Consider the following 27,053-nt stretch of genomic DNA (forward strand, 5'->3'; position numbering starts at 1 on the left):
TATTTCTGAACACGTATGCATTCTCCTCCTCCTTCAGAAAAGGCAAAGTTCTGACGGTGCTTCACCTGAACTCTGGGTACTCATATACACGTGTGTGGGTTGTGCACGGCTCTCTCCATGCACACGTGTGGGTGTGTTTGTGCGTCAAGCGTGTGTCTGTGTACTTTTCCAGAGCTCATTTTCAGCCATGCGTTCCTCTCTGTTGCATCTCACTGTCTCTCTGCCATCTCTTAGTATTCCTTTCCATGTGAAAACAGTCAGTATCTAAGAACTTGCACTTCTGAAAGTGCCTTCTCTCACAGTCATTCTCTTTTTATCCAGTTGCTTGAGAACACTTCCTATTTGGAATCCAGCGTGTGACTCAAGTACTAGGAGAGGAAAACGCTGGTCAAGGTTAAGGGCCCCATGCCCCCAGAGCCCGCCTCCTCTCTCAGGACTTGGCGGGTTGAAGCTGAGGCACTGCCCACAGTAGGAGGCAGTGCCGAACCTCCTGGAAGCTGGGGATGTGGTCTGCATGAAGCTCTCACTTCTGCCCCTTGCAAGTACTCCGACTCAGGGGGAACTCTTCCTGGTTAATTCCCTGACGGCACGGCTCCAGTATCCTTTAGCACCCCCTTTTGGTAGGGGGCAGTCTCCTCCCAATGGGCTGGTCATTCTCTTGATAATCTGCGTTTTCCACAGGAAGTAGTTTCAGGACCTTTTTAGGGCCTCAGTACAGTCCGCCTTGATTTTTCTTTTTTTTAGTTGAAATTTACTTAAAATAGAATTAACTGTTTCAAATTGTTTAATTCAGTACCAAATACTTTTAAAATTTACCTTCTGTTTCTCAGTTTACTATGAAAGGTCAAGATTCAGATGTTACTTCCATTTATTTTTAAACACATGTAGTTAATTAACCTATTTGTTGACGTCGCTGGGGCACACAGGCTCTCCGTTGCAGGGTGTAGGGTCTTTAGCTAAATGTGCCATGTCTGGACCCCTGGCCGGTGATCCCGCCCGGGCCCCTAAGTAAGGAGCGCCGAGTCTCAGTCAGGGGCCCAGCAGGGTGGCCCTCGGGTGTCACGTGCACACGCATGAGTCCCAGCCCTTCGCAGGTCGGTTCTCGTCAGTCAAGGAGGCTCCGTTATTTGCTGCCTCAGCCGTTGCCATCTGTCGTGAGCGTCTTCCCGTCTGACACTTACGACAGATAGCACACTGGCCCTCAGCACAGGCCCGCCTCTCCTGAATCTCCCTGTCTGCTCTCTGTGCCGCACTCTGGACCATTTCCTCAGTGCCATACTCCCACTTCATACGTGGCCGCTCAGCTGTCTTCTTGACTGCATGACTTTTTAACGTGTTGAATCTACTGTATTGTTCACGTTGAACATTTTCAACTCTTTTCAGTGACCACCTGTTCTTCTACAAAATAATCCACATGCTTGCCTCCCTTTATTTTTCTGTGACGATGGTTCCCTCTGTGTGTCCACAGGGGTGGAAACCTTCCTCTGACCTTGAGATGATCCCCGCCGCTGGGGGCCACACGGCCTACCTCTCCTGCTTTGCTGTGGTTCCCCTCCATTTGGGGAACTTTCTTTCTGCCCTTGTCTGTGGCTACGTGTTTCAGAAACACTCTCCAGAGCACGTCTCAGCGTTAGGAGCAGAGGAGGCTCTGGGTGGGCACCACACTCACCCATTCGGTGCAGTCTCAGCCCACAGCCCTTCACGTCCACCCTCTCCTGCCGTCACCTCGTCTGGAAATTGACCATGATGACGGCAGCAAGAGCCTGCAGCCCCACTGAGGGCTGGGGTCGGGATAACAGGCAGAGGAGGAACCTCAGGCACAGAGAAAGGGCACCACCGCCCCAGGTACATGAGCAGCGGGCACACGTTTACAGGAGCATCTGTTCTCCAACAGAGTGAGAGCCTTGACCCCAATCAATACCCTCTAAAGCTTGCAGGTGATGACAAGACCAGGTGGAGACTGTGCCCAAGGACACCAGGGCCCTGAGGAGGCAGGAAGCACCCAGGGGCTTGTTCCCAGGAAGGGAGGCTTGACAGTGATGTGATAAAGAGAGACGCCCCTGAAGGGGGCTGTGACAGGGAAAACCCACACTCTGGGGCAGGGGAGGAATTAGTTTCCTTCCTTATTCCCTGAAGCCTCCTCTGGGCTCTCGGCCACGCGGACTCCACTGAGTCCCAGGGAGATACTGACGTGTGTCTCTGGGGAATTGAGCCCTGCGGAGAGCAGGGGCTGGCATCCTCCCCGAAGCATCTCCAGGGCCTGGTGACCCATCCATGGTGAGAACCCCACGGGGACCTGCTGATGTACGGGCATAGGAGGAAACAGACCCCGAAGTGAGGCTCTCGGAGGAAGGACATGCCCTGCTTGCCCACACCTGAAATGGGTGTCTCGGGAACACACTGGGACTTTCACAGGAACGAGAGCTAGGTTCTCACGAAGAGGTAGTTCCCCTTCCTGTGGCGTTGCTGATGTGATGTGAAGCACCAGCCTCAGAGAGGACACACCCTGTGGTCTGTCTGTCCGGAGGACACCCAGGTCTCCTTCATCCTCACAGCCTGGACCGCAGGGAGGAGACGCCATGGCCCCTGCGCTCCCTGCCCTGCTCTGCCTTGGTGAGATAAGAGGGGCAGGCAGAGCCGTGGTCTGGAGGGACCCCCCAGCCAGCCTGCTGTGTCGGGGGACCCCAGGGCCCAGGAGGCTCCCTAGGTGGAGAGGCACTGCTCAGAGCTGAGGGCACACCTCTCACAGGGCACTCTCTTCCAGGACTGAGTGTGGCCCTGAGGACCCAGGTGCAGGCCAGTGAGCCTGTCCCAGGGCCCAGCTCCCTCCTCTCATGGGGACAAGGTCACCCCCAGGCTATGGGCAGGGGGAAGGCAGCTCGGGGCTTACGGACAGGCAGTCTGGGAGGTCTGGGTTGAGAGCCGGGGCATGGGGGGGACGCCTGGTGAGCCCACCTCTGATTTCCTTCCAGGGACCCTCCCCAAATCCACCATCTGGGCTGAGCCAGGCTCTGTGGTCCCCTGGGGGAGCCCCATGATCATCTGGTGTCAGGGGCCCTTGGGGGCCCAGGAGTTCCATCTGGATAAAGAGGAAATCCCCGTTTTCTGGGACAGACAGAAACCCCCGGGTCGGGGACAATGCCAGGTTCTCCATCCAATACATGGGACAGGACCACGCAGGGAGCTGACTGCTACTATGGAACCCGCACTGGCTGGTCAGAGCGCAGTGACCCCCTGGAGCTGGTGGTGACACGTGAGGGACACTTGGGGGCCTTGGGCTCTGCCCTCGGGAGGGGGTCTGCTCTCAGGGGGTGTCCCTCTCACAGCCCAGTCCTGGGGAGGGGAGGGCAGGGTGGGGGCCCCACGGAACCAGCTACCTCCTCCTCTCCTAGGACGCTACGTCAAACCCAGCCTCTCAGCCCTGCAGAGCCCTGTGGTGACTGCCGGGGTCCAGCCCCAGCTGATCCAGGGTATTCGAAGGAGAGACGGCATAGGCGAGGGTCAGGAAACAACTGCTTAATTAAACGTTAATTAAGGAAAAGAATAAGGATAGCTCAGTAGGAAAATTCAGTGGAGAAAAGAGGCTGAGTAGCTTGGTTTACGCGGGGGACCAATAAAACTTCAAGACAAGAAGTTTGCACCACTTACGTAGGCCGCAGGCGTCCTTCCGTTCTCCCGAAGGAGAGGAGACACTGAGGCCTCCCCGGTCGGATCTTAGAAGCCCAGGCATAATTAGTAAGCATGGTGGGTTCCGCGCTCCAGATGGAGACTCAACCAGAGTGAGAGAGAGAGAGACATGGGGAGACCAGTCTTTCGAGGAACTGATCCCCATTCTTTATTTTCCATGGTCTACTTTTTTACACTGAGATGTTATGCAAAAGTCACGCGGGGTCAGCAGTCCTGACTTTTATCAAAGTCAGGTGCTTCATACAAATGTATACAGAGGTCTTAGGGGTGTTACATCATCTTCTGGCCAGGGGGCCTGCTGACAATTTACGACCCTCTCCTTGTGACAGCGGTCAGTCAACCAGGACACTTATTTCTCCAGGGGTGATTATTCTTAAAACAGACGCCACCCAAATAAAGTTACATTCCTATAGGGTGAGGGTGTCGTGGGTTTTAGTTAAGGAAAGAATTTACTTAGCCTAAGGTCTAACGTGATTTATATCAAACGTTAATACTTATTTCTTCTATATATTCATTAATGTGTGTAAGGGCAGGGGATATGGAGACTTAGCAGTAAACATCAGCTCAACAAATGAAAAACCCTTCACCAATATGATTTCTAATCAGCCCATTATACTTATACTAATAATTTTCTAACTTTTCTAAGGAACCTGTTTTTAGAAGGTTTAAAGCATCTCGTGCCTCTCACGGTTGGGAGGCTGTGAGCAATCACATGTGGCCGGACAAGCCTGTCAGGCAGGCTAGAGAACCTTCAGAGGAGTCTGTAGGTTAAAACACTCCTATCATGCCCAGGAATTATTATTAACTGGAGCTCTAAGTTAACTCCTTCTCCGAAAGAGGTGGTGGGGGACAGCCCCCCATAAAGCCAGAGGTGTAGGTGAGAGCACAAAGTAGTAAGGTAGGCAGGCTCTGGTTATGGGGGTAGATGCTTGAAGATTTTCAGGGGGACTCCTGAGGCTCGATCCCGCCTTTGCGTATGTCAAGCCTCCTTCCTCATGACCTTTGCCATGGGCGGAGTGCCTCACGCCGGCCCCCAACATCTCCCCCTTTTTTATTTCTTAAAACAGCCAGATGCAGCTCAGTCCCGAGCTTCCAAATGCTCTGCCGAAGAATCCTGACAATACAAGGAAGAATGTTTATGAGAAGTAGGATTTGAGCACCAACGACATCATAACTAGGGATATTAGACAGAATATTTTTTCCAGAAATAAAGTTAGAGAAGGTGTGAAAAAAGTCATTAGCTGCTCCAGCGGCGGTAAAATCCAGTCAACAGTGTTCCAAGGTCTGTATTTGATTATGAAGTTTCCCTAAGTCCAGGCCAATATCAGAACTATTCCAAACACCTGAGATATGATTTTTAATCTTTTCCCATTCATAATCTGTCTCGTTTACCTTCAAAGATGTCACGCATATCCACCTGTAATCAGTGTGGCATGTCAAAGCCATCTTCACCTTTAAAGCCTGTAACTCAGTCCCAATATGCATAATTGCTTCTTCTAAGGCGTCTACTCTCATCTCTAATTTCCTATCTATAGCTTCCTGAGTCGCTAGAGTTAAAGAAACATTTTTAGACATGGTATCAACATATTGGGCAGTATGCACTTGTTGAGTCAATGATATTGCTGCCGCAGTAACAGAACTAATTGCTGCTATTAAAGCTGATATTCCTAAAATAAGTAAGCCCACAAACCATCGCGATCGCATTAAATCCTGCAGTTGTTGTAACACAGCAAGACCATAGCTATCATATAGGCACCATAAGATAGGATGGGCAATGTAACACCACAAAGGAGCAAACATTACATTGAGGGTTTAAACAAGATGAAAGCATACATTGTTCACAAGTTACCACGTTAGGTCCACCTGAATAACTCATGAATACATTAAGTTTGTTGGAGTCATTAGTAAAAAGGAAAACATAAGGCAAGGGTAGACAAGCTAAAACAGAATAAATAGAATTATTTTTTGGTTGGAGTTCACGCTGCAGCAGCCCTGTCAGTCTCGCTGGGATCTCGATGTTTATCTTGTCTCCCCTGCTGGCGGGCGCCGCGCTGGTCTGGACGGCACTTTGCGGGTGCGCTCTCCTCTCTGGCCCTCACTCGCTGCACAAACTTCTTTGCTCTAGGTCGTGGGGTGCAGCGAGGAGGGTGCAGGGCGAGGCTGGAGGCGCGGAGGCGAGAGCTGCCTGGTGGGCGGGGCGAGCGAGCACGTGCCTCGAACCTGGCCTGTCTGGAACCCAAATTGGTGAATCTGCGTCCTCTGGAAAAATACAAGCACATCCTCGACCGCTAGTTAATAATGGGTCAGGACCCTTCCATTGTCCTGAGAGGAGGTCCTTCCATTTGACTAATGGTTTTGCATTTAATTGCTCTAGGCACCAATGACGAAGCATTGCAGTAGTTCCAGCCAGATCAGTATTTAGAATATTTATTACGAAAAGAGCATGTTTGATGGGGAGATTTGATGGGGAGAGCTATACTTAAACTCCCCTTCTTTTAGTTTTTGAATTTGGATTTTTAATGTTTGATGCGGTCTTTCAACAATGGCCTGTCCCTGGGGATTATAAGGGATGACAGTATTATGTTTAATTTGAAACTTTATACAAAATTCCTGAAAAGACTTAGAAGTGTAAGCAGGAGCGTTGTCAGTTTTCAGAGCTTTTGGCAGGCCCAAATATGAAAAACAAGTAAAGAGATGTTGTATCACATCTTTAACTACTTCCCCTGTACGAGCAGTTGCAATAATAACGTGAGAAAAGGTATCTACAGTTACATTAACAAAAGACAGTTTTCCAAATGAAGAGACATGAGTTAACATCCATTTGCCAGAGTACGTTAGGTTTGAGACCGCGAGGATTAACTCCCATAGGTAGACTATTATAAACAGTGGGGCAGTGTAGGCAAGAACGCACAATCTCTCGAGCAGTCTCTCTAGGAATTTGGAATTGATATCTTAAGGCAGTAGCGTATTGATGATGAAGTGAGTGAGAGGCTCTGGCCTCCTCAATCACAGTAGCCACTGTATTTCTGGTTAACAAGTCAGCCAAATCATTAAAGGCATTTAAAGGGCCGGGCAATCCGGAATGAGCCCGAATGTGTCCAATGAAAAATATTTTATTCCTTTTCCAAATTTGTTGCTGTAATTTACTTAACAAATGAAATATGGTAGTTTTATTTTCAGCAAAACCACAGTTTCAATATGTGGAAACAACCTGACAATATACTGAGAATCAGAATAAAAGTTAAATTTTTCATCTGCAAACATAGCAAAAGCCTCTATGACTGTTGTTATTTCAGCTCTTTGACCTGAAGTTTCCCGTGTTTTTAAAACCTTTTGGTGATTTTTAGTAACTATGGAGGCTTTACCATTTGCTAACCCGTCAGTAAAAATTATCTGAGCATTTGGAATAGGAGATTGTTTACATCTGACAGGAAAAATAACTGGATGTCTGGATATAAAATTCAACAAAACATGTGAAGGTAAATGATGCAAAAATTTGACCAAAATAGTTTCCTATAGCAATCTGCCAATTTTCAAGCATTAGAAGAGCATCAAGTTGTTTCTTATTATATGGAATTACAATTTCTGATGTCTCTTTACCAAATAATTTAATGTTCCGCTTTTTTCTTTTAATATCAAAGTAGCTATCAATCCTGGATAAGAAGCCGCTACTTTTTTAGTTTGAGCGGGAAGATGGACCCACTCTAGGGGGCCGTTTTGCCATAAAACCAATTTTTTGTCTGGCTACCCCAATTACACCTATGGGGGTTTCATGGTAAAGGAATTGTCAAGCAGTTGTCAATTTAATTTTTTAAATTTTTAAAATTTACATTTTAACAACATAAATTTAGGGATATGTTAATTTAGGTCTAATGTTTAGTTTAGGTCTCTGTATAAATTTAAATAACAAATGTATAAACTCCTTATCTCATTTTGGTATACAGATATGCCTAAATGCAAAATGTATTTATATATGTATTTATATATGGCAACAAGTATAAACTTATTGACATATAATATATAAAAATCAATATACTTGAATTAATCTTTATAATTATTAATTAATATATATTAAAGCAATACAATACGTACACAGCTAATACCAACCAACACAAACCAATGTACTGCAATAATATATGTCACACATATATAATATAATTATACAGTATATAGAACATATATCACAGTACATCAATCCATACCAATTAATATCAGCCACACACACATTATATTACTGCAATATACATTTAATTATATAGTATATATATAATATGCATATATAGTATACATATTAATTATATACAAATTAATTAAGTATAGATCTACAAATAGAATTAAGTATACCTTTATTATATTTTATTTGTACCCATATCTAATTAGGCAAACTGTAATTAGGCAAATATATTTATATTATGTATTTATAATAATAATATATATAGTATTGTTAATTGTACCGCCTGTTGATAACTAAGAAATTGAGAAAACCCTTCTCTGAGTATCTCCTATTTGAGACAGCACGTCCCTCCCCCATAGGGTAAAGGGGAGCGTAGGAACTACATAGGGTTGGAAAGTTTCACAGGTATCTTTAAACTGCCAATCTAACATTTTTGAACTTTTAACTACTATGGGGGCTTGAGGGCAAATGAAACAAAATTTGACCCCTGAAATCTATCAGGGCAACTTGCCAATGATCACTATCTTGTAAAAGACTTGCAGTTGATCCTTATTGAATGGAATTACTATATTTGCTACTTCTTTTCTAAAAAGTTCCACACTTCTTTTTTCCTCCTTTTATAATTAATTGTGCAACCAAGCTGGGATAAGATAAAACTATTTTTCTTGGGGTCACTGGTAGATGGAACCAACGGGCCTTTTTGTCACAAGCACCCTGTAGGTGTGTGTTTTGTGGCAAGAATAATTTAATCTCATCTTTTGGTAATATTAATCCTAATTAACTGATCATTTAAGGTCTCATCTACTTTAATAAGAGCCGTCTGTCGTCTTAGTCAACTTTCTCTTAGAACTGGAATTAGGATCGCCTTTTAAGCAATCAAACAAAGGCTTTAAATCTGCAGTAGTCAGTTTTGAATGTGGGCGTATCCAATTAATGTCCCCTAATAATTTTTGGAAATCATTTAAAGTTAGTAAACAATCTCTCCGCTTCAAAGGGGCAGTTTTTAAAACTTTTGGCAGACTTAAACATGAGAAGCAAGCAAAGAGGTGCTGTACAACATCCCCACAAGCTCTTCCAGTCATCATTTTGCAACCTAAATCTGGTCGATAGCTTTCCAGATGACAAGCAACCATCTAATCTTTGCTTGAATACTTCCAGCAATGGGGAACTCACTACTCTTCAAGGTTTTAAACTCTCCCTCACCTTTTTTTCTACAGCATTCCCACCCTGCATACCACTTTCTCTAATCTCACCAACTCATTTTCAATAGTATACGTGGGCCAGGAACTGGGCCAGTTTTTCCCAGCAATGTTAAGAGACGTCTGTTCTTGTGTCTAATAGCCCTGACATTTTATTTTCTTGAATTAAAAGATCTTTTAAAGGCCTTGGAGCTGTAATTTCCTGCACCCAAAAAGCTAGATCACTAAATCCAAATACTCTGTGGCTCCTAGCCTGAGAAGTCAAGTTTTTTTCCTGTCTGATACTAAGGTAAAAAGCAAAAACTGTGTTACTCTTTGACCTTTATTAATTTGCACAGTTTTAGTAGGCGGTGAGGTCAAAACTTCAATTTCTCCAATATAATCAGAATCGACTACACCGTGCACCACCAAAATTTTTTGAAAAGAAAGCGAGCTACGCCCTAGCACAAGTCCTACAATGCCCTCAGGTAGGGGGCCAGCCACTCCCATTGGAATTGGAGTAACCGGCTTGTCAGGGGTTAATATTGTTGCTAAATCCCCTTACCGTTCTGCTTTCCTCTTAGCCTGGGTGAGACCCCCCTGAGGGGGTTTTCTCCAAGGAGCACCTTTGCATATTGAGCATGCAGTCTGTTTTAAAAGCTCCACTGTTTAAAAAACTGTTTATCTTTTTCAGGCTTAGGCAACACTTTGAGAGGCTTTGGGGGCAAAGTGGGGAACTCTTGGGCCCTGGAAGGCGCAAACGGAGGCGGCGGCTATCGCCCCAAATCAGAAAGTGGTGGATAAGTTTTTTTAAAGTTTGCGCAGAGGGGGAGGTAGCTCGCCAGGGCGTCTGGCCACAGTGTCCTGTAAGTCCTCTCCTCTCTCCTCTGCTGATTTTTTTTTTCCTTCTTCTCTAAATCTTTCTCAAGTTTTCTTTCCCTCACTCTATCTTTTTTCCTTCCTCTTCTCTTCTCTTTTACTTTCTATCATTTCCTTCTTGTTTCCCTCTTTCATTCTCCCTTCTTCCTTCTTACTTTCTCTCTCTCCCCCTCTCTTTCTCTCTGTATCTCTTTTTCTAACTTCCTTTTTTCCTTTTTCTATCTTGCTGCATTCCCTGATTCCTTATTTCTCCGTTCCTCTCTCCTTTTCACTCTTTAGTTCTTTTTTTATCTTTAGATCTTTCTCTATTTTCTTTCCTTTTTTCTTTTTCACTTTTTTCTTTTTCTCTTTTTTTTTTTTTTTTTTTTTTTTGCTTGGGTGAGGCCCCCCTGAGGGGGTTTTTTTTGCAAGGAGCAGGCTCTGTATATTGTGTATTCTTTAAAAGCTCCTTTGTTTAAAAGAAAACTTTTAATCTTGTTCAACCCTAGGCAATGCTCTGGGAGGCTTTGGATGTAAACTGGGGAATTCTTAGGCCCTGGGAGGTGCAAGCGGAGGTGGAGTAGTTGCCTTAAATCAGAAATTGTTGGATAAATTTTTAAAGGTTTGTGTAAAGGGAGAGGGGGCTCGCCAGGGCGCCCGGCCGCAGCGTCCTGTAAGCCCTCTCACTCCTCGGGAGGTAGAGCACAGTCTCCTTCCTTTTCCTCATCAATGGCAGAAAATATGATCTGCGCAGAAGGTGGAGACCCACTACCATCCACCGCTATAGCCTCTCCCATAGGTTATCCCACAGCCTCATGACGAGGGTTCAGAACATTTTTAATCATATTTATAGGATAAGTTTTTAGTTGTTTTTTTTTTTTTAACCTTCACCCAAGTATCTAAATTAACAGTAGCCTCTTTAACAGTTTCAAGATTACTTGTATAAAGAGTTGCCATTCTTAGTTTCAGTGTTACCCATGTCAGAAAATTAAGTGTAATAGATTTTGCTTTTAGCTATCAAAAGATCAGGCCTTTCTTGTCAGCCTTTTTAGAAACCGTTTTTTCTCTCTAACTCTTCAACACTTTCAACACTTCCCACTCCTCTCGCCCTGTCAATCCTACAGGGGGGTCCGCGGCACCCTTGAGTGGGGTCCTAGCCGTCCCGAACACTGGAAGAACAATAGGGCTGATGACCCAGATTGTTCCGGAGGGGGGGGGGGAACAGCAGGCTGATGACCCAAAACTGTTCCGAGGGAGAAGCAGTAGAGCTGATGACCCAAACTGCTCCATGGGGGAACAAGAGGGCTGATGACCCAGTTGTTCCGAGAACGGGGGAGCAATAGAGCTGATGACCCTAATTGCAGGGAGCTTACCTTGGAATATCCTGTCTCGGGCGCCACCTGCCGGGGTCCAGCCCCAGCTGATCCAGGGTATTCGAAGGAGAGACGGCATAGGCGAGGGTCAGGAAACAACTGCTTAATTAAACGTTAATTAAGGAAAAGAATAAGGATAGCTCAGTAGGAAAATTCAGTGGAGAAAAGAGGCTGAGTAGCTTGGTTTACGCGGGGGACCAATAAAACTTCAAGACAAGAAGTTTGCACCACTTACGTAGGCTGCAGGCGTCCTTCCGTTCTCCCGAAGGAGAGGAGACACTGAGGCCTCCCCGGTCGGATCTTAGAAGCCCAGACATAATTAGTAAGCATGGTGGGTTCCACGCTCCAGATGGAGACTCAACCAGAGTGAGAGAGAGAGAGACATGGGGAGACCAGTCTTTCGAGGAACTGATCCCCATTCTTTATTTTCCATGGTCTACTTTTATACACTGAGATGTTATGCAAAAGTCACGCGGGGTCAGCAGTCCTGACTTTTATCAAAGTCAGGTGCTTCATACAAATGTATACAGAGGTCTTAGGGGTGTTACATCATCTTCTGGCCAGGGGGCCTGCTGACAATTTACGACCCTCTCCTTGTGACAGCGGTCAGTCAACCAGGACACTTATTTCTCCAGGGGTGATTATTCTTAAAACAGACGCCACCCAAATAAAGTTACATTCCTATAGGGTGAGGGTGTAGTGGGTTTTAGTTAAGGAAAGAATTTACTTAGCCTAAGATCTAACGTGATTTATATCAAACGTTAATACTTATTTCTTCTATATATTCATTAATGTGTGTAAGGGCAGGGGATATGGAGACTTAGCAGTAAACATCAGCTCAACAAATGAAAAACCCTTCACCAATATGATTTCTAATCAGCCCATTATACTTATACTAATAATTTTCTAACTTTTCTAAGGAACCTGTTTTTAGAAGGTTTAAAGCATCTCGTGCCTCTCACGGTTGGGAGGCTGTGAGCAATCACATGTGGCCGGACAAGCCTGTCAGGCAGGCTAGAGAACCTTCAGAGGAGTCTGTAGGTTAAAACACTCCTATCATGCCCAGGAATTATTATTAACTGGAGCTCTAAGTTAACTCCTTCTCCGAAAGAGGTGGTGGGGGACAGCCCCCCATAAAGCCAGAGGTGTAGGTGAGAGCACAAAGTAGTAAGGTAGGCAGGCTCTGGTTATGGGGGTAGATGCTTGAGGATTTTCAGGGGGACTCCTGAGGCTCGATCCCGCCTTTGCGTATGTCAAGCCTCCTTCCTCATGACCTTTGCCATGAGCGGAGTGCCTCACGCCAGCCCCCAGCAGGTGACCTCGGGAGGGAACGTGACCCTGCAGTGTGCCTCCCGTCAGGGATTTAACAGATTCCTTCTGACCAAGGAAAGAGAAGACAAGTCCCCTCGGACCCTGGATGGACAGCAAACCCCCGACAGGCAGACCCAGGCCCTGTTCCCCGTGGGCCCCATGACCCCCAGGCACGGGTGGACGTTCAGATGCTACGGCTTTAACAGGGACACCCCTCGGGTGTGGTCGGCCCCCAGCGACCCCCTTGAGCTCCTGGTCCCAGGTGAGGAAGTCCCGTCCTGACCGCATACATTTGTTCAGACAAGACAACGTACTGGGGTCTCTGCTCCCAAGGGGAGCCCCTGTGAGAGGGTGGGGAGAGAAGCATGGGGCTCACAGGACAGACACACAGACTGAGACACGGCAAGGCCTGGGGCCGGGCCGGGGGAGGGGGGTCTATGAGGGAAGCGGTCCCTACAAGCCAGAACGTGTCTCTCCCCAGGGCTCTCTGTGAAGCCCTCCCTCCTGACCCCGCAGGGCCCTGTTGTCATCTCTGGACAGAACCTGACCCTCCAGTGTGTCCCTTTGACATCAGCTACACCAGATTCGCTCTGTCCAAGGAGGGGGAACAGGACCTCCCCCAGCGCCATGCCCGGAGGCCCCAGGAGGGGCTCTCTCAGGCTGACTTCCCCCTGGGCCCAGTTGGCACCGTCCACGGGGGCCGGTACAGATGCTACGGTGGACACGGCCTCTCCTCCAAGTGGTCGGCCCCCAGCGAGCCCCTGGAGCTGCTGGTGGCAGGTGAGGAGCCAGCGGGTCAGCTGGGGACCAGACTCTGCACAGGCTCCACCGGGGAGCCTCAGGGGTGATGCTGGGACCAGGGGGAGGGGTCCCAGGGAGGGACAGAGAAACGGGGTCGGGGAGGGGAGAGACTTTGAGAAACAGAGACAGCGCTGAGGGGCCAGAGAGGCCCACGGAGTCTCACTCAGAACCCGGGCTGGCGCCCACACCCCCTTCCTCTCTGCAGGACGGCTCAGAGACAGACCCTCCCTCTCGGTGCGGCCAGGCCCCTCGGTGGCCCCGGGGGAGACCGTGACCCTGCTGTCAGTCAGGAAAACGGACGGACACCTTCCTTCTGTCCAAAGAGGGGGAAGCCCATCGCCCCCTGCATCTGCACTCCCAGGACCAAGACGGGCGGTACCAGGCCGAGTTCTCCTTGAGCCCTGTGACCTCAGCCCACGGGGGCACCTACAGGTGCTACCGCTCACTCAGCACAGACCCCTACCTGCTGTCACAGCCCAGTGAGCCCCTGGCGCTCGTGGTCTTAGGTGAGGCCCTGGTCTGTCCGTCTCACTCAGCAGCTCGGGGCTCTGCCCCGGGAGCGCAGGGTGGTGGTGGAGGAGGGGGCGCTGACGGAGGGGCCCCCTGAGGGAGGGGCCTCAGAGCCTGACCCCCGCCCCTGCCTCCCGCACTGGGGTCCCTGAGGGGCAGGTGGATAGTGCAAGGGTCTAGAGGAGCCCACAGGACCGTGCAGGGCAGAGGGGGCTCTGGTGGGGACCCCGGGTTGACCCAGTCCACCCCCTCCTGGGCTTATTCCCAGGGCCCCATTCTCCCAGCCACAGACCCAGACCCGAACCTGGCGAGTCTCGTGGCTCTGTGCTCAGGGGAGACAGCCCACCCCAGGGCGCTTTGAAATTCTCTGGGAGGATAAGGCCCCTCAGATCGTCAAGGGCTGGTGGAGAGTCGGGTGGAGATGGCGCCGGAGCCACAGGCTGCAGGGGCCTGAGGCTGCTGGATTGGGGGTCAGTCTGCGGAGGCGCAGACCCGCCCCCACCCCATCATACTTCCGGAGGCTCCAGGGATCGCCCCCTCCCCCAGGCAGAGTCAAGACGGCAGACGCAGAGGACTGAGCGAGCGTCTGTAGGGGGTGGTGGTGGGTCCGTGGGACGTCGCAGACCACCGCTGAGGGGCGGCTCCCACCCCAGGACCCCGCAGACACCGCTCAGGGGCGGCCCCCACCCCGGGACCCAGCCGACCAAGCTAAGGGGTGGGCCCCACCCTGTGCTGTCTGAGCTCTGGCAGCTCAGGGTCCTGAGCAGGAACGTCTGAGACAGTAAGAGAGGCCCCGGGAGGCTCCCAAGGAGGACATGGACCACCCACAGCCTCCCTTCAGGACCCTCAGGCCCCCTGACACCCTTCCCCATCACCGCAGTCAGACCCACGAGTAGGAACAAGGACAGCGTCCCCGTCAGGGGCTGGGCTCCAGGGCCAGGTCCTCTCCCAGGAACCGGTGCCCTGGGCGCACACCCCGCTTCCTGGTGAAGGGGCCGGCTCTGACCTGTGCGCCCTCACCCCAGACTACACGGTGCAGAATCTCACTCGGATGGGCCTCGCGGCCTCTGTCCTGCTGCTCCTCGGGATCCTTCTCTGCCAGGCTCGGCACGACTGCAGAGGAGCCCGAGACGCGGCCCGGAGCTGAGCACGGGGGCTCCACACCGCCCAGAGCACCGGAGCCCGGGACGCCAGCTTCCAGCCCAGAAGCTTCGGGAAGAGCCTTTGCCACGCATGCTTGGTGCGCTGTCTGCAGAGACCCCTGGGGAAGAGACGCGCCGCGGGGGGCAGGAAGAGGCCCCGGTGCCCCGGGGGGCTCAGCCTCTGCTCACGGGGGCGCCCTCCCTCCCAGGGAGGACGCCCTGTCTCCTCTCACTCCCGGCCCGAGGCGCGTCCTACATGGCAGGGGCGGGTCCTCACCCTGCACGCCCGCAGGCTCTGTCCACTCTCATGGAGGACGTGAGCCTCATTGTTCATACCCGCCTTCTCTGGTGTGCACAATGACCTCCATCCCTTCTCAGAAACACAATGTCGTTTAAGTAATTGAATGTATGGGTTAAAGTGGGGCCCTGTTTGGACCAGTTGGATCCTAAACTCTTCCCTGAGCCCCCTCTGGACCCCTCACGCCCCTCCTCCTCATCAGAGGACACCGGTGTAGTTTCTCCAGAAACACTGTCAGTGTGAAGGGACACCCTGGCGTTTGAAGTGACAGTCAGGGCTACGCTGGTCAATGAGCTCAGGAATATATCGTTGTGTAAAGAGCCCCGATATGGGGTTTCCCTGGTGGTGAAGAGTCTGCCAGCCAATGCAGGAGACACGGGTTCAATCTGTGATCCTGGGGGACCCCACGCGCCAAGGAGCAAGTGAGTCTGTGAGCCGCAGTGACTGAGGCTGGCACGTCCTGGAGCCCACGTGCCGCAGACAGGCCAGTGCTGCAGACGCCCAGCGTCTGGAGACCGCAGCGAGGGAGCACCCCCGCTCACACAACCAGACACACCCCCGCAGCAACACAGCCCCGGCACAGACAAAATCAGCAGGCAATAAATGCTTAAAGAGCCCAGTGTGAACTCTGTGTCTCCTTTGGGACAAACGCGCTCCGTGGCCAACCTCAAGGAGCCCGGGTGAACACGCTGAAGGCTGGGTGGGAAGGAAGGAGCAGGCGGACTTTCCCACAGGGCGAGTCTGGTCCAGCCAGCCCCCACCGATGGCCCCACGTGTCCAGATGTGTCTTCTCATTACAATCACATAGGATCGTCTGCACCTCAGTTTTATGCCCCAGGTTCCCTGAAATGAGATGTCCACCTCCTAGTTCATCTGTAAGAGAGGGAAAGAGAAAACGATGGACGAGACAAGGCTGACTCTGAGGAATCCCAGCACATCACGGGCAGGGGTACTCATCAGCCCGGTCAATCTGGAGAGTCGACAGCAACTCTCAGTTAAAGGGCAGAGACACAGCGCTGGCCCACAGTTGTATAACCCAGAGGAAGATGCGTGCACGGCCACACGTGTACAAGCAGAAAAAGGACACGTGGGTTGTTCACAGTAGGAAAAGTTACAGAAATCACTTTCACCAAAATGAATGGTTTGGTGTATATATATATATGCGACAGAATTTTATACAAAAAATGCACAAAGCTGGACTGCTACAGGAACACAGATCAGTTTTCAAGCATGATGGTGAATAAGTGAAATACGACTGTAGGAGTCCAGTCCATCACATCAAATTCAAAAGGCAACAACGTGGGACTCAAATACATAAAATAAGAAATGAGACAGGAGGAACAAGAGCTGCTACCGGGTTTCCCTGGTGGCTTGGCGTATAAGAATCCAGCCGCCAACGCAGGGGATGCGGGTTCCATCCCTGCTTCGAGAAGATCCCGCGCGGGCCGCAAATGCTGAGCCCACGGGCCCAGAGCCCTGCCCTGCGACAAGACATGCCATCAAAGCGAGGAGCCTAGGCACCGCAGCGAAGAGAAAAGCTTCCTGAGCTCAGCTCAACGGGAGGAAAGCCCCTGGGCAGCGAGGAAGACCCAACACTGTCTGTCCCTCAGGCGTGTCGGACTCTTTGGGACCGCATGGACTGTAGCCCACCAGACTCCTGTGTCCGTGAGATTCTCCAGGTGAGAATACTGGAGTGGGTTGCATTGCCCTCCTCCACGGGATCTTCCCCACCCAGGGATGAAACCCAGGTTTCCTGCATTGCAGGCAGATTCTTTACCATCTGAGCCACCAGGGAAGTCCAGCACAGCCAAAATTAATTAATAATTAATTTTTAAAATTGATACCTCAGAGATACAAAAGTTTATAAGAGAGTACTAAGAAGCACTGTGTGCTGAGCCATCCGACAGCAAAACTGGAAGACACGCACACGAGTCTCTAGAGACACACAGCCCGCCAGAATGCAGGCAAGAAGACCCAGACAGCCTGAACAGACCGGCCACTGGAAGCTACACAGAATCTGTAATAACACCAGTGAAAACTCCATGCAAACCAGAGGCCAGAACTGGATGGCTTCATGGAGGACTTCTACCAAACTGACAAAGAGGAACTTATATGACCCTTTTCACACTCTCCCAGGAGACTGAAGAGGACGAAACGCTCCCAGAGTCTTTCTATGAGCCACTGTCACCCCGGTATCTAAACCACACAAAGACACAACCAAAAAAGAAAACTTACAGAACAAAGTGCTCTATGAACATACATGCAAAACGTGCAACAAAATATTAGCTAACCGAATTCAACAACACACAAAAAGAATCACACGCCATGATCAACTTGGATTCATACCAGGGTCACAAGGATAATTCAACATGTGCAAATCAATCAAAGTGAATCGCCACATCAACAAGAGAAAAGACAAATCAACATGCTCGTCTTGATAGGTTCAGAGAAAGCACTGATAAAATTCAACATCCATTCATCATAAAAAGTCTCGCCAAAGTGAGTACAAAGGGAAGACATCTCAACGTAATAAAACCGATTTATGACAAGCACACAGTCAACACAGTACTCAAAGGTAACAAGCGGAAAGCCTTTCTAGAGCTCTGGGACAAGGTAAGGACGCCCACTCTCACCATTTGTGTTCAACACACCACTGGAAGTCCTAGTCATAGCAATCAGGCAAGAAAAAAAAAAGGATTCAACTTGGGGCAGGAAGGAGGCAAAACTGTCCCTGTATGCAGATGACGTGGTACTCCATTTACAAAGCCCTGAAGATGCACACACAAACTGCAGAACCGAGGGAGGGGGCATCCGGTCTGCAGAGTGGGCAGGCGTGTTGTCTGGGTCTGCAGTCTCTTCGTGTGTGTGTGTGTGTGTGTGTGTGTGTGGGTGCGCGCACATGCACACGTGCTCAGTCGTGTCCAACTCTTTGTGACTCCACAGACAGTAGCCCGCCAGGCTCCTCTGCCCATGGATTCTCCAGGCAAGAATACTGAGGTGGGCTGCCATGTCCTTCTCCAGGGGATCTTCCCCACCCAGGGATGGGACGAGAGTCTCTGCACCTCCTGCGCTGGCAGGCAGATTCCTTACCCCTGAGCCACCTGGGGAGCCCGAGTGCAGCCTACCATCACTCCGTTTCTCTCATTCCAAAAGGGCGCCAGATACCTGCTTACCCTTCTCGCTTTTCCCTGTGTATGTGGACTATCAGGGCTCCCCAGGGGGCACTAGTGGTGAAGAGCCCGCCTGCCAGTACAGGAGACGCAAGAGACTTGCGTTCAATCCCTGGGTCGGGAAGATCCCCTGGAGGAGGGCATGGCCACCCCCTCCAGTATTCCTGCCTGGAGAATCCCATGCACAGAGGAGCGTGGCAGGCTACAGGCCGTGGGGTCACAAAGAGTCGGACATGGCTGGGCGACTTAGCATGCACATGAGTTAACTATCATTTCTGTTTTCCATTTCTGGTCTCAGTGTGACACATTTCAGAAACTTTAATCAGCGCTTTATGCAGGATGGCAGATGGGGAAGTCCCAGCCCTCATCTCACACAGAAACACTGATAAACCGGGATTATTTGCGCCTCATGACCTTTATGCAAACTGCAGAATTCAGCTAGTGAGCTGCAACACCTCGGATGAACAGAAAACCGAGAACTATTTTGAATGGATAAACAGAGGAGGTTCTGTTTCCCTGTCTCCCCTCCCATAAGCTGGCGCAGTTCAGCACTGAGAGGACCCTCCTTGGGCCCAGGCCCCTCCTCCCCGGGAGGATGGTGGGTGCAGCTGCGCCACGTCCCCAGGCTCCAGGCCGCTACCTCAGAGACCACCTTGCTGCTCAGCTCACAAGAGCACCAGGCCACAGACACACGTGGGGTCGCAAAGCAGGAAGAAAAGGGACAGGGCTCTGTGTGGCCGGCTTGGCCTCGGGGGTTAGAGGAGCACGTGGTCCTCAGACTTCTCCCTCAGGGCAGGGGCACAATGGGGCGGGGGCACAGCATCGTCTCCCCGGATGGGAGGGCGGGGGAGCCTCATGTCACAGAGCATGTATCAGAGGCTCCAGAATCTCTAACTCGGCTGGGGACAAATCCCACCATAAATCCGAGAGGAGGCAGCTGCTTCTCCCAGCGTACAGACACCAAAGCAGAGCCACAAGAAACACCGAGAACCAGGAACCATGGCTCTGCCAAGGGCAGCATAGACGCCCCAAGAACTGGGATCTGACTCTGCCCAAGGCAGCAGAGAAACTGCAGGAAAACAGGAAATCTATGAGCTTCCTTGTTATGGAAAGTAATTGTCCCGAAGCAGCTCAGTGAACTGATCTTCCACAAGGTGCCCAGAGCACAGAAGGCGAAAGGACAGTCCCTTCAATAAACGGTGCTGGAAGAGCCAGATGACAGCCAGCAGGAGGGTGAAGCTGGACCCTCAGCTCACACTATACATGAATCATCTCAAAAGGCAGCAGAGACTTAAACACAGGGCCTGGAACCATGAGAACAAGAGGAAGACACAGGGGGAGCGTCGGGACATGGGTGTGGACAAGGTTTCTTTGGATATGACACCAAAAGCACAGGCAGCAAAGACAGAACCAGGCCAGGGGGAGTCTGGTAAATATAAACCTACCCAGCAAAGGAAACAGTCACAGGAAAGGCAATGGGTGCAAGAGGAGATGTGTGCAAACCACACATCTGACTTGGAGCTACTTCTCAAATATACAAGGAGCTCACACAACTCAACTCAAAGTAACACCAACCCAGTTTTTAAACGGGCACAGGACCTGAACAGGTATCTCTCAAAAGACGATGTCCAAATGACCAAACAGACATGGAAAGGTGCTCAGCATCCACTAGTCCTCAGGGGAGCACACGCCAGAGCCAGTGAGATGTCACTGCACGTGTTACAGACACTCGACTGCTAGGAAAAAGACAAGTGCTGCCAAAATGCAGAGGGAAGAGAACCTTGTGCTTGGTCGTTGGCAAGGCAGTCAGTGCAGCCACCGTGGAAAACAGTGTGGAGTTTCTTTAAGAAACTAAAAACAGAACTACCATATGACCCAGCAATTCCACTCCAGGGTATGTATCCAAAGAAGTCGGGACCTCACAGACGTATCTGCATTCCTGTGTTCTGCAGCGCTGTTCCCAGTAGCAGGATGCGGCCACAACCTGGATGTCTGTCGATAGATAAATGCACAAAGAAAATGCCAGACACACACACACACACACACACACACACACACACACACACAATGGAGTCTCACTCAGCCTTTAAAAAAAAGGAATCCTCCTTTTAAGACAACTTGGGTGAAGCTGGAGGACATTATGTCGAGTAAAGTAAGCCAGACACAGACAGGCAAATGCAGCAGGAGCTCACTGAGTGTGGAATCTAAAACAGACTCAGAGAAACAGAGGAGAACGTAGTCCCCAGAGGCTGGGAGCGGGGATAACAGGGAGGTGCTGGTCACGGGGGACAAAGTTTCCTGGACAGCGATGAGTAAGTTCTGGAGACCTGATGTGCAGCAATGTGACTAGAGCTGACCGTACTATACTGTAGATTCAATCCTGCTCAGAGGGTAGCCCGGAGGAGTCCTCACCAGACCCACAGACCAAGGTGAACTACAGGAGCTGATGGACACGCTAATTATAATTGGCATGACTGCGGTACTTATTTCACAGCGTAGACAGAAGTCAGAACGTCAAGCTGTGCGTGTGGAACAGATACAATTTTTGTCGATTCAGTTCAGTTCAGTTCAGTTCAGTCACTCAGTCATGTCTGACACTTTGCAACCCCATGGATCACAGCACACCAGGCCTCCCTGTCGATCACCACTCCTGGAGTTTACCCAAACTCATGTCCATTGAGTCTGTGATGCATCCAACTATCTCATCCTGTGTAGTCTCCTTCTCCTCCTGCCCTCAATCTTTCCCAGCATCAGGATCTTTTCAAATGAGTCAGCTCTTCACATCCAGTGGCCAAACTATTGCAGTTTCAGCTTTAGCATCAGTTCTTCCAGTGAACACCCAGGACTGATCTCCTTCAGAATGGACTGGTTGGACCTCCTTGCAGTCCAAGGGACTCTCAAGAGTCTTCTCCAACACCACAGTTCAAAAGCATCAATTCTTTGGTGCTCAGCTTTCTTCACAGTCCAACTCTCACATCCATACATGACCACTGGAAAAACCATAGCCTTGACTAGACGAACCTTTGTTGGCAAAGTAATGTCTCTGCTTTTGAATATGCTATCTAGGTTGGTCATAACTTTCCTTCCAAGGAGTAAGCGTCTTTTAATTTCATGGCTGAAATCACCATCTGAAGTGATTTTGGAGCCCAAAAAAAAAGTCTGACACTGTTTCCACTGTTTCCCCATCTATTCCCCATGAAGTGATCGAACCAGATGCCATGATCTTAGTTTTCTGAATGTTGAGCTTTAAGCCAACTTTTTCACTCTCCTCTTTCACTTTCATCAAGAGGCTTTTTAGTTCCTCTTCACTTTCTGCCATAAGGGTGGTGTCATCTGCATATCTGAGATTATTGATATTTCTCCCAGCAATCACGACTCCAGCTTGTGTTCATTCAGCCCAGCATTTCTCATAATGTACTCTGCGTATAAGTTAAATAAGCAGGGTGACAATATACAGCCTTTACGTACTCCTTTTCCTCTTTGGAACCAGTCTGATGTTTTTCTGGAACTCTCTTGCTTTTTCGATGATCCAGTGAATGTTGACCATTTGATCTCTGGTTTCTCTGCCTTTTCTAAAACCAGCTTGAACATCAGGAAGTTCATGGTTCACGTACTTTGAAGCCTGGCTTGGAGAATTTGGAGCACTTCTTTACTAGCGTGTGAGATGAGTGCAATTGTGCAGTAGTTTGAGCATTCTTTGGCATTGCCTTTCTTTGAGATTGGAATGAAAACTGACCTTTTCCAGTCCTGTGGCCACTGCTGAGTTTTCCAAATTTGCTGGCTTATCGAGTGCAGCACTTTTTTTTTTAATTTTATTTAACTTTACAATATTGTATTGGTTTTGCCATATATCAAAATGAATCTGCCACAGGTTAGATGTGTTTCCCATCCTGAACATGTGTTTCCCATCCTGAACCCTGCTCCCTCCTCCCTCCCCATACTATCCCTCTGGGTCGTCCCAAGCATCCAGTATGGTGCATCGAACCTGGACTGGTGACTCGTTTCATATATGATATTATACATATTTCAATGTCATTCTCCCAAATCATCCCACCCTCTCCCTCTCCCACAGAGTCCAAAAGACTGGTCTATACATCAGTGTCTCTTTTGACTTTCACAGCATCATCTTTCAGGATTTGAAATAGCTCAACTGGAATTCCATCACCTCCACTAGCTTTATTCAAAGTGATGCTTCCTAAGGCCCACTTGACTTCACATTCCAGGATGTGTGGCTCTAGGTGAGTGATCACACCATCGTGATTATCTGGGTCATGAAGATCTCTTTTGTACAGTTCTTCTGTGTATTCTTGCCACCTCTTAATATCTTCTGCTTCTGTTAGGTCCATACCATTTCTGTCCTTTATTGTGCCCATCTTTGCATGAAATGTTCCCTTGGTATCTCTAATTTTCTTGAAGAGATCTCTAGTCCTTCCCATTCTGTTCTTTTCCTCTATTTGTTTGCACTGATTGCTGAGGAAGGCTTTTTTTTCTCTCTCCTTGCTATTCTTGGAACTTTGCATTCAGATGGGAATATCTTTCCTTTTCTCCTTTGCTTTTCACTTCTCTTCTTTTCACAGCTATTTGTAAGGCCTCCTCAGACAGCCATTTTTTGCATTTCTTTTCCATGGGGATGGTCTTGATCCCTGCTCTTGTACAAAGTCACAAACCTCCGCCCAGAGTTCATAGTGACTCTATTAGATCTAGTCGCTTAAATCTATTTCTCACTTCCACTGTATAATCATAAGGGATTTGATTTAGGTCATACCTGAATGGTCTAGTGGTTTTCCCTACTTTCTTCAATTTCAGTCTGAATTTGGCAATAAGGAGTTCATGATCTGAGCCACAGTCAGCTCCAAGTCTTGTTTTTGCTGACTGTATAGAGCTTCTCCATCTTTGGCTGCAAAGAATATAATCCATCTGATTTCGGTGTTGACCATCTGGTGATGTCCATGTGTAGAGTCTTCTCTTGTGTTGTTGGAAGAGGGTGTTTGCGTTCTCTTGGCAAAACTCTATTCATCTTTGCCCTGCTTCATTCTGTACTCCAAGGCCAAATTTGCCTGTTACTCCAGGTGTTTCTTGACTTCCTACTTTTGCATTCCAGTCCTCTATAATGAAAAGGACATATTTTGGGGGGTGTTAGTTCTAAAAGGTCTTGTAGGTCTTCATAGAATTGTTCAGCTTCTTCAGCATTACTGGTTGGGGCATAGACTTGGATTACTGTGATACTGAATGGTTTGCCATGGAAATGAACAGAGATCATTCTGTCATTTTTGAGATTGCACCCAAGTACTGCATTTCAGACTCTTCTGTTGACCATTATGGCTACTCCATTTCTTCTGAGGGATTCCTGCCCACAGTAGTAGATATAATGGTCATCTGAGTTAAATTCACCCATTCCAGTCCATCTTAGTTCGCTAATTCCTAGAATGTCGACCATCACTCTTGCCATCTTCTGTTTGACCACTTCCAATTTGCCTTGATTCATGGACCTGACATTCCAGGTTCCTATGCAATATTGCTCTTTACAGCATCAATTTTCTCAATTATACCTCAGTAAAGCTGAAAAGGTTTTCTTTCATTTAATTACACCAGGCATGCTGGGAGTTATTCCATTTCTCATTTTAGGCACTTGCTCTCGTGCTTAAAATACGTATTTACATTTTTATTTCCGAACACGTATGCATTCTCCTCCTCCTTTAGAAAAGACAAAGTTCTGACGGTGCTTCACCTGAACTCTGGGTACTCATATACACGTGTGTGGGTTGTGCACGTCTCTCTCCATGCACACGTGTGGGTGTGTTTGTGTGGTCAAGCGTGTATCTGTGTACTTTTCCAAAGCTCATTTTCGGCCATGCGTTCCTCTCTGTTGCATCTCCCTGTCTCTCTGCCATCTCTTAGTATTCCTTTCTGTGTGAAAACCATCAATATCCAAGAACTTGCACCTCTGGAAATGCCTTCTTTCACGCTCAGTCTCTTTTTATCCAGTTGCTTGAGAACACTTCCTATTTGGAATCCAGCGTGTGACTCAAGTACTAGGAGAGGAAAACGTTTGTCAAGGTTAAGGGCCCTATGCCCCCAGAGCCCAGCTCCTCTCTCAGGACCTGGTGCGTTGAGGCTGAGGCACGGCCCACAACGGGAGGCAGTGCGGAACCTCCTGGAAGCTGGGGATGTGCTCTGCATGAAGCTCTCACTTCTGCCCCTTGCAAGTGCTCCGACTCAGGGGGAACTCTTCCTGGTTGATTCCCTGACAGCGTGGCTCCAGTATCCTTTAGCGCCCCCTTTTGGTAGGGGGCAGTTTGCTCCCATGGCTGGTCATTCTCTTGATAATCTGCGTTTTCCACAGGAAGTAGTTTCAGGACATTTTCAGGGCCTCAGTCCAGTCCCTCTTTTTTTTTTTTAAGTTTAAATTTACTTAAAGTAGAATTAACTGTTTCAAATTGTATAATTCAGTACGAAGTACTTTTTAAATTTAACCTTCAGTTTCTCAGTTTACTATGAAAGGTCAAGATACGGATGATACTTCCATTTATTTTTAAAAATATGTAATTAATTAACCTATTTGTTGACGTCGCTTCGGCACACAGGCTCTCCGTTGCAGGGTGTGGGGTCTTTAGCCCAAGTGTGCCGTGTCTGGATCCCTGGCCGGTGATCCCGCCCGGGCCCCTAAGTAAGGAGCGCGGAGTCTCAGTCAGGGGCCCAGCGGGGCGGCCCTCGGGTGTCACGTGCACACGCATGAGTCCCAGCCCTTCGCAGGTCGGTTCTCGTCAGTAAAGGAGGCTCCATTATTTGCTGCCTCAGCCGTTGCCGTCTGTCGTGAGCGTCTTCCATCTGTCGTGAGCGTCTTCCCGTCTGACACCTACGACAGATAGCACACTGGCCCTCAGCACAGGCCCGCCTCTCCTGAATCTCCCTGTCTGCTCTCTGTGCCGCACTCTGGACCATTTCCTCAATGCCATACTCCCACTTCATACGTGGCCGCTCAGCTGTCTTCTTGGCTGCATGACTTTTTAATGTGTTGAATCTACTGTATTGTTCACGTCGAAAATTTTCATCTCTTTTCAGTGACCACCTGTTCTTCTACAAAATAATCCACATGCTTGCCTGCCTTTATTTTTCTGTGAGGATGGTCTCCTCTCTGTGTGCACACGGGGGGAAACCTCTTCCTCTGACCCTGAGAACACTCTGGCCGCCGTGGCCACACCGCCGACCTCCCGTGCTTCCCTGTGGTTCCCCTCCATTTGGGGAACTTTCTTTCTGCCCTTGTCTGTGGCTACGTGTTTCAGAAACACTCTCCGAGCATGTCTCAGCGTTAGGAGCAGAGGAGGCTCTGGGTGGGCACCACACTCACCCCCTTCCGTGCAGTCTCAGTCTGCAGCCCTTCAGTCCACCCTCTCCTGATGTCACCTCGTCTGGAAATTGACCATGATGACGGCAGCAAGACCCCACAGCCCCTCTGAGGGACAGGGTTTGGGACAACATGCAGAGGAGGAACCTCAGGTGCAGAGAAAGGGCACCGCCGCCTCAGGTACATGAGCAGCGGGCACACGTTTACAGGAGCATCTGTTCTCCATCAGAGTGAGAGCTCTGACCGCAATCAATACTCCCTAAAGCTTGCAGGTGATGACAAGCCCGGGAAGAGACTGTGCCCAAGGACCCCGGGGCCCCGAGGAGGCAGGACGCACCCAGGGGCTTGTTTCCAGGAAGGCGGGCTGGACGGTGATGCGATAAAGAGAGATGCACCGAAGGGGGCTGTGACAGGGGAAAACCACACTCCAGGGCAGGGGAGGAGTCAGTTTCCTTCCTTATTCCCTGAGCGTCTCCTCTGGGCTCTCGGCCACATGGACGGCACTGAGCCCAGGGAGACACTGACCGTGTGTCCCTCATAAAGAGCAGACTTGTGGACACAGAGGCGAGGGAGAGGGTGGGACGAGTGGAGAGAGTAGCATGGAAACGCGCACACCAGCTTGTGTAAAACAGACGATGGGGGGAATGTGCCGCGTGACTCAGGGAGCTCACACAAGGGCTCTGTGACAACCTAGAGGGGAGGGAGGTTCTAGAGGGAGGGCATGTGACACACACGGCAGATCCATGCTGATGTATGAGTGAAACCAGCACCATATTGTAAAGTAACAATCCTCCAGTTAAAAAAAAAAATGTGTCTCTGGGGATCTGAGCCCTGCAGGGAGCAGGAGCTGACATCCTCCCTGAAGCATCTCCAGGGTCTGGTGACCCGTCCATGGTGAGGACCCCCAGGGACCTGCTGATGGGTGGGCAGAGGAGGAAGCAGACCCTGAGAAGAGGCTCACAAAGAGAAGGCCACCTCCTGGATGCCCTCTACTGGAAGGGGCGTCTCAGGAACACACTGGGACTGTCATGGGGACGACACCAGGCTTTCAAGAAGAGGCTGTTCCCCTTCCTGCAGGGACGCTGATGTGACAGCCACGTGACAGGAAGCCCCAGCCCCGGAGAGGACACACCCTGTGGTCTGTCTGTCCGGAGGACACCCAGGTCTCTTCCATCCTCACAGCCTGGACCAAAGGGAGGAGACGCC

At 49.5% G+C, this 27,053-nt stretch overlaps 1 long non-coding RNA gene and 1 pseudogene across 2 annotated transcripts; one reads left to right on the forward strand and one right to left on the reverse strand.

Annotated features, from left to right (window-relative positions):
- Positions 1–2,579: 2,579 nt before the first annotated feature.
- On the forward strand, positions 2,580–15,221 carry LOC129631464 (leukocyte immunoglobulin-like receptor subfamily A member 6; annotated as a pseudogene).
- On the reverse strand, positions 5,021–11,997 carry LOC129631468 (uncharacterized). 2 transcript variants are annotated; one of them, XR_008704043.1, is made up of 3 exons: positions 11,506–11,997; positions 11,271–11,369; positions 5,021–5,916 (listed from the first exon to the last, which is right to left on the reverse strand). It is a non-coding gene; the product is annotated as an uncharacterized LOC129631468 (long non-coding RNA). The 2 variants fall into 2 exon arrangements; XR_008704042.1 differs by having other exon boundaries at positions 5,021–5,946.
- Positions 15,222–27,053: the final 11,832 nt, after the last annotated feature.

Source organism: Bubalus kerabau, chromosome 17, assembly GCF_029407905.1.
Source record: "Bubalus kerabau isolate K-KA32 ecotype Philippines breed swamp buffalo chromosome 17, PCC_UOA_SB_1v2, whole genome shotgun sequence".
Lineage (NCBI taxonomy): Eukaryota > Metazoa > Chordata > Mammalia > Artiodactyla > Bovidae > Bubalus > Bubalus kerabau.